The sequence below is a fragment of the Heterocephalus glaber genome, unplaced genomic scaffold, assembly GCF_053883595.1.
Source record: "Heterocephalus glaber isolate CG9 unplaced genomic scaffold, H.glaber_assembly_v1.0 deba00000613, whole genome shotgun sequence".
Classification (NCBI taxonomy): Eukaryota; Metazoa; Chordata; class Mammalia; order Rodentia; family Bathyergidae; genus Heterocephalus; species Heterocephalus glaber.
In genome coordinates, this window is record NW_028258152.1 from 607,649 (window position 1) to 614,235 (window position 6,587).

Genomic DNA, 6,587 nt, shown 5'->3' on the forward strand with positions numbered 1-6,587 from the left:
TAAAAATATATCTCTAGGAGCTCCTGGCCTCCCTCCCTCCAGGAAAGCAAGTCCTCTCAAGGATCACTAGTGCTCAGGCCTGGCTGATTTTCCACGAAGCTACATGGAGAGCAGAGTTCCAGACTTTCATCCCTGCTTTGTGATCACTACCAGGATTCATTTATAAACTCTCATGGTTTGTATCCCTCATGGTTTCCCAGAAAGATTCAGGACAAGGATTCAAAAACTATTTCACCTCCCAGAGGCAGGCAAGGGGGGTTGTGATTAATATTAGGGAATCTGTGCCCACACTTATGAAAAGATAAAATCTGAAAACTAAGATAACTCAAAATTTGTAGTGTTAGTTAAAATCTCAGCTCCTGCTGCTCATTGATAGAAACCAATGATACAAGTCCCATTTATAACTCACACTACAGTGTAACTCTTGGCAGCATGAATGGTTGCTGTTTTCTGGTGCCTTCCATAATAGGGGGAAGTGACTTGAATTCTCTAACCTACACTCTTTACAGTTTTATTTCCTGGCATCTTTATTTCAAATAGATTATCATGGGTTTCTAGATTCATACAGTGTAACTTTAATGACTTTTGTCAAATAATATTCATAAGACTGACTGCATTTCTAAATGTTTATACAGATATATTTAAAACATGTTCTTATTATTTAAAATGAACAAAAACCCTCTCTACCCTCATATTTATCTATGTTAAGGTGAGTTAAGAGAGAGCAGTAGGGATATATCATAATGGACGAGAAAAAGCATAAAAAACGTACCTTATTTATCCATTCATTGGTTGATGGGCATTTGGGCTGTTTTCAAGATATGGCTATTACTAACTGTGCTGCTATGACTATAGGTGTGCATATTATCACTGTGGCATGATGCTTTTAATCTTTCAGGAAGATACCCAGCAGGGGCATAGCTGGGCCAAATGGAACCTTGAGTCCTAGTTCTTTGAGGAATCTCCACACTGATTTCCACAGTGGTTGCACCAGTCTGCACTCCCAGCAAGAGTGGAGAAAGGATCTTTTTTCCCCACATCCCCAGCAGCATTTGAACAAAATGTATAACAGATATTGTGAAATAGGAAGAAAATGTCCAAGTGGGAAGGAGCACAAAAGGGGAGAAGGGGAAAAGGAGGGGAGGGAAAAGAAAAATTGCAAAAGGAAAGATAAAACTGGAAACAAAGCTCCTGTAAATAAGAAGGGGAAGAGGAGTAGGAGGGAGGGGAGGGGAATAGGAAAAATATAAGAATCAAGATATATCATGTAGATATGATGCAACAATGGCTGAGTCGAGGAAGCCACTGGTGCACGTTGGGGTGATAAGGCGGCAGTGGAGTTGCAGGTTATGTCCTTGGAGATGGTCAGGATGACTGTAGGAATGGTTCTGGCAGAGCTGTATGTGGCCGACCAAGAGGGAAATGATGCTACAGGAGATGGAACCAAGGAGAAACCATTTAAAACAGGTCTAAAGGCTTTGATGACATTAGGAAAAGAACCATTTCCCAACATTTATGTAGATTCACAAAAAGAAAATGAGCTGTGGGATGATATTTCTAAATCACAGATGAAGAACATTAAAAAAAATGTGGCATAGGGAACAAATGAAGAATGAATTCCAGGAGAAGAAAGAGGCAGAAGATAATTTGCAAAGAGAAAAGAACCTGGAAGAAGCCAAGAATATTACCATAAAAAAGATCCAAGTCTGCCAGAGCCAGAGTGTGTGAAGATTTGCGCATTAGAGGGATAGCAAGGCCAAAGAGTAAAGGTGTTTGGCTGGGTCCATAGGCTGCATAAACAAGGAAGGAATTTAATGTTCCTGGTGTTGCGGGATGGTACAGGTTATCTTCAGTGTGTCTTGTCAGATGATTTGTGTCAGTGTTACAATGGAGTAGTTTTGTCCACCAAGAGTAGTGTTGCACCATATGGAATACTAAATCCTACTCCAATGGGCAAGCAGGCTCCAGGGGGCCATGAGCTGAACTGTGACTTCTGGGAACTCATAGGGTTGGCCCCGGCTGGAGGAGCTGATAACCTGATCAATGAAGAGTCTGATGTTGACGTCCAGCTCAACAACAGGCACATGATGATCTGGGGAGAAAACATGTCCAAAAGCCTAAAAGCATGTTGTATGGTCACCAGGTGCTTCAGAGGCCACTTCTTAGGGGGTACTATGAAGTTACTCCTCCAACATTAGTGCAAACACAGGTTGAAGGTGGTGCCACACTCTTGAAGCTCGACTGTTTTGGGGAAGAGGCATTTTTGACCCAGCCCTCTCAGTTGTCCCTGGAGCCCTGCCTTCCAGCCCTGGGAGATGTGTTTTGTACTGCACAGTCATACAGGGCAGAACAATCCAGAACACAAAGGCACCTGGCTGAATACACTCATGTGGAAGCAGAGTGCCCTTTCCTGACCTTCGAGGACCTCCTGAACCTGTTGGAGGACTGGGCTTGTGACGTCATAGATAGTCTTACAGTCTCTGGCAGGAAGCATAGTATCTGACCTCGACCCGAACTTTAAGCTCCCCAAACGGCCTTTCCAAAGGACGAACTACTCAGATGCTATTGAGTGGCTAAAAGAGGTGGGACTTTCTATGAATTTGGAGAAGATATCCCAGAAGCTCCTGAGAGGCTGATGACAGACACCATTAATGAACCAATCTTGCTGTGTTGATTTCCTGTGGAGATCAAGTCCTTCTATATGCAGCGATGTCCTGAGGATCCTCATCTTACTGGATCAGTCGATGAGTTGATGCCCAATGTTGGTGAGATTGTGGGAGGCTCCATGCTTACCTGGGACAGTGAAGAACTCCTGGCAGTTATAAAAGGGAAGCTATTGATCCCACTCCCTACTACTGGTATACAGATCAGAGAAAATACGGTACATGCCCTCATGGAGGCTATGGCTTGGGCTTGGAATGATTCCTGACTTGGATTCTGAATAGATAACACATCCAAGATGTGTGCTTGTACCCTCGATTTGTCCAGCGCTGCAAGCCATAGTTGGTTCCTCTGAAGTGTGAAGGAAAGAATACAATTCATGAAAAGAGCAGACTACCTCTTTAAAAAAAAAAAAAACACAAAAGGCCAAAATCTTCTCTTTTTTTTTTCTAGTAGGGTATAACTGTTCCTGTTTTCTCTATTTTTTTATGCTCACTAACATAAAAAGGAGTACATGTTCCTGGAACATCAAGTGACACTGATGTCACTGTAAGAGAAATTATGTGTTACAGAGTTTGGGGAAATATGTGGCACATAGCTTAGTAGTTATAGGTACATTTCAGCATTTTATCCAGTTATAGGGTATAATCATTGTGTTTAATATATCATCTGTAATTAAATAGTTTTCAGTTATAGTCTGATCCATTCAAGTAACTTAATTCTTTGGTCCTTTTAAATGTAACTGAAATTCTTTTAATTTATATCATTTTATTGTATTGAGATAAAAGAAACATCTTGGAGAAATTGGAAAATATGACATAAAAATCTGCTAGTATTAGAGAACAACTCAGCAGTACATAACTAGCATCTAATGAATCCAGCCTTTTGAATTTCTAAATTTGTAAGGCTGCTTATATGGAAGAATTTGTAGAGGTGAAATTTCCTTAAAATTGGAAATGACCATAATTTGGTGAGGAGGCATATTCCCTTTTAGCATTAGTTTAAAATAAAGAGGTAGAGTGAGCTTCTGAAAAAAAAAGAGATACATCATGCACAGGTACAAATACCATATAATGAATGTGATCATTATGTATATCTAAATTGTACCAATAAACTTAATGATTAAAGAATATTTTAAAAAGAAAGAGAAAAGCAGATAGAAAGCAGAGTTTCAAGCACAAAGGCAAGGAAGCCCAGAGCAAATTCAGACAGAAACTTACAAGTGAAAGGCAAATTAATAGCAGAGATCAAGACTGATGACAGGGGAGGGGACACATGGGACCCCAGACACTTTTGAATGCATGTTAAGCATTACTCCTATCTCCCAAGACACTTGCCCATAAAATGCTTCATATCAGCTATGCTTATATGACTGGCAAGGGATCAATAAAAGGTACAAATCAAAGTTGCACCACTTCCTAACCATGCTATGTATAAATTTTATAAATCATTACATTGAGCTCTGTGCATACAGAACTCCATCAAAATGTCTTTGTGTAACTGCACGGGAAGTGCACTGAACATAAACTATGTTTGCCTGGTTGTGCAGGAATTGTTCCTTCTCCAAACCTGTTTACCCAACTCTGTGGAGCAGAGCTGCTGCCTGGGCCCAGACCAAGCCAGCGGTGGCACTGGCAGATGATCAGTCAGGGTCCTCCACAGTGTTTCAAATAACTGCCTCTATACTACTTTATAAGCTTCTGCAGTGTGGATTTAATAGATTTTTAATATTTCAAACACATGTAAAGTCCACATGCTTTTAGTTTTTACAGAGAGGCTCAAATGGGATCCAAGGGGTTGGGGGGGTCGGTTTGTTTTGTTTGCCTTCCTGTTGCAGTTCGAAGCTGTTGGATGTGTTTTCTTTTCACACTGAACAGGGAGGCATGCAATGGATGGCCCTAGGCCCTGGAGGGAGGAGTGGTGTATGACCCAGGGGACTGCACATTGGGTCACTTGAGTCCGGAGGGTCTGCATGCTCCACTGGCAGTACAGCTTCTGACTCCTGCTTCTCCTTTGCAGGTACAAAGTTTGGACACCACACAGAAATTAGACAAGGTGATGGATTTCCCATCTAGAGTTCAAATTCTGCTCTTTTCTCTGTTGACAGGTACACAGCACTGCTGCTCCAAGCACATCACTGATTAAGTGCCAGATGGGTAGAATGTTATCTGGTGTCTACCTTAAAAAGAATGCATCCTTTAATAAGTGTTTAGCTAAGCATCTTACCTACAGGAAGAGCTAGAAGGGAAGTAATACAGTCAGTTTCATTGATTATCTGTTATTAGAGATATACTATCTGAAAGTCGGTTTATCTTTTTTGTCACAATCTAATTGATAATACTTTGGTTTAGGTTTCTTAATAGGAGAAGTGAAGTTTCAGATGTATGGGTTGGAGAATTTTGTAGATGGTGAGGGACTTTTTCCATCTCACTTCCCCCAGCTCATCTCCAAATCTCCAGTGTTTCTCTTCACAGATCCCTTCCTTGAAGCCTGAATGTCCAGGGGAACGACATGAACCTTCAGGGGCACCTATGCCCTGGGATGGAGGACCAAAGATCCAGTGGACCAGCCCCTGCTGCCCATGCCCTGCAACTCAAGACTGTGAAAGCTACAGCTCTCAAGGCCACTCCTGGGGACTTCGATATGCTTCATAAAAGGGAAAGTTTGAGGGAGGGAATATTTCTGGGGAGAAATTTTCTGCTGGAAGTTTCCGGTGGCCTCAGCCTAGACTTCAATTCTTAGAGGGATGCTGAGAGACGGGGCTGTCATGTTCATGAAAACTTCCGGCAGGAGAAAAGACAGCGAGACCCTAACTGGACTTCTCTGGAACCCCGGATGTTCCCCTAGCATCCCGTGCCATCCATCACTGCTGGCTCTGAATTGCCCACACAGGCTGATCTATGGCCATCTGGGTTTCCAGGCTTTCCATGCCCATCCTGCCTTCCACACTGCGCCCCTCTCCCCTTCTCTATCATGTTTGCCAGTTGCCCGTTTACTCCTCTCCCCGTCCCGGTCCATAACTCCTAACTCATGTTTCCATCCTAGACCTGAGCTACGCATTTCCAAATATCAGCTGGATATCATACTGGTGTATTTCACAAGTACATAAACAGCATGTCAAAATACCACGATGGCCACAGCCTTCCTCTTCCTCCCTATTCCCTTTGTTGATTCATGACACCACTCCATCCAGTTGCACCTGCTGGTATCCTCAGAGCCATCCAAAGTCCTCTTTCTCTCTTCTGTCCAATCAATATCTTTAGTCAGTGTAGTCCATGGCTGCATCCCATCATGATTGCAACAAAACAGGTCACCCCATGTTTCACTGTAACTAGTGTGGTCTCTGCCATGATGCCATTTTTACTAAAATCATCCCTCCCTCTAACACACAGTGGTGTCCTACTCTTCTCACAATAAGCACTGTAGAACTTGACTAGTTTCTCAGTGCCCGTGGTGGTCAGCCCCACCACACAGGACCAGCTCCAGGGGTATCTGCTGTGGCCCCTCCCCTGTACTCCATCCCCCTGGCCTTTCTGCCCACGTCCTTTCCAGGCTGACTCTTCTCTCCGGTTGGACCCCTCCCCTTCTCTGCTTTCTCTACTTCTATGTCTTCCTCTGATCTCAGGTTAAACATGATGTCCTCCAAATTCCCCTACTACAGGCTATCTTATTGCAATTTTAAATTAACATGATTTGATTACTTAACTGATGGATTAATTAAAGCCACAAACCACAGCAAAAGATGGCCTCAATAGTCTCCAGAAATACTTTAAGTCACAGGAAAAATATTAATGAAGTCAATGTTTTTAAAAAGATTTTATATAAAATTATATGTTGTATTAAATCCATATATGAATTGAAATGTTTTAATTCTTTTAATGTATGACAGTAAAAGACACATTGCCATTAATCTCCCTCCAAGTACT

At 42.3% G+C, this 6,587-nt stretch overlaps 1 pseudogene; it reads left to right on the top strand.

Moving 5' to 3' along the window:
• Window positions 1-1,134: 1,134 nt before the first annotated feature.
• On the top strand, window positions 1,135-3,021 carry LOC101726026 (asparagine--tRNA ligase, cytoplasmic pseudogene; annotated as a pseudogene).
• Window positions 3,022-6,587: the final 3,566 nt, after the last annotated feature.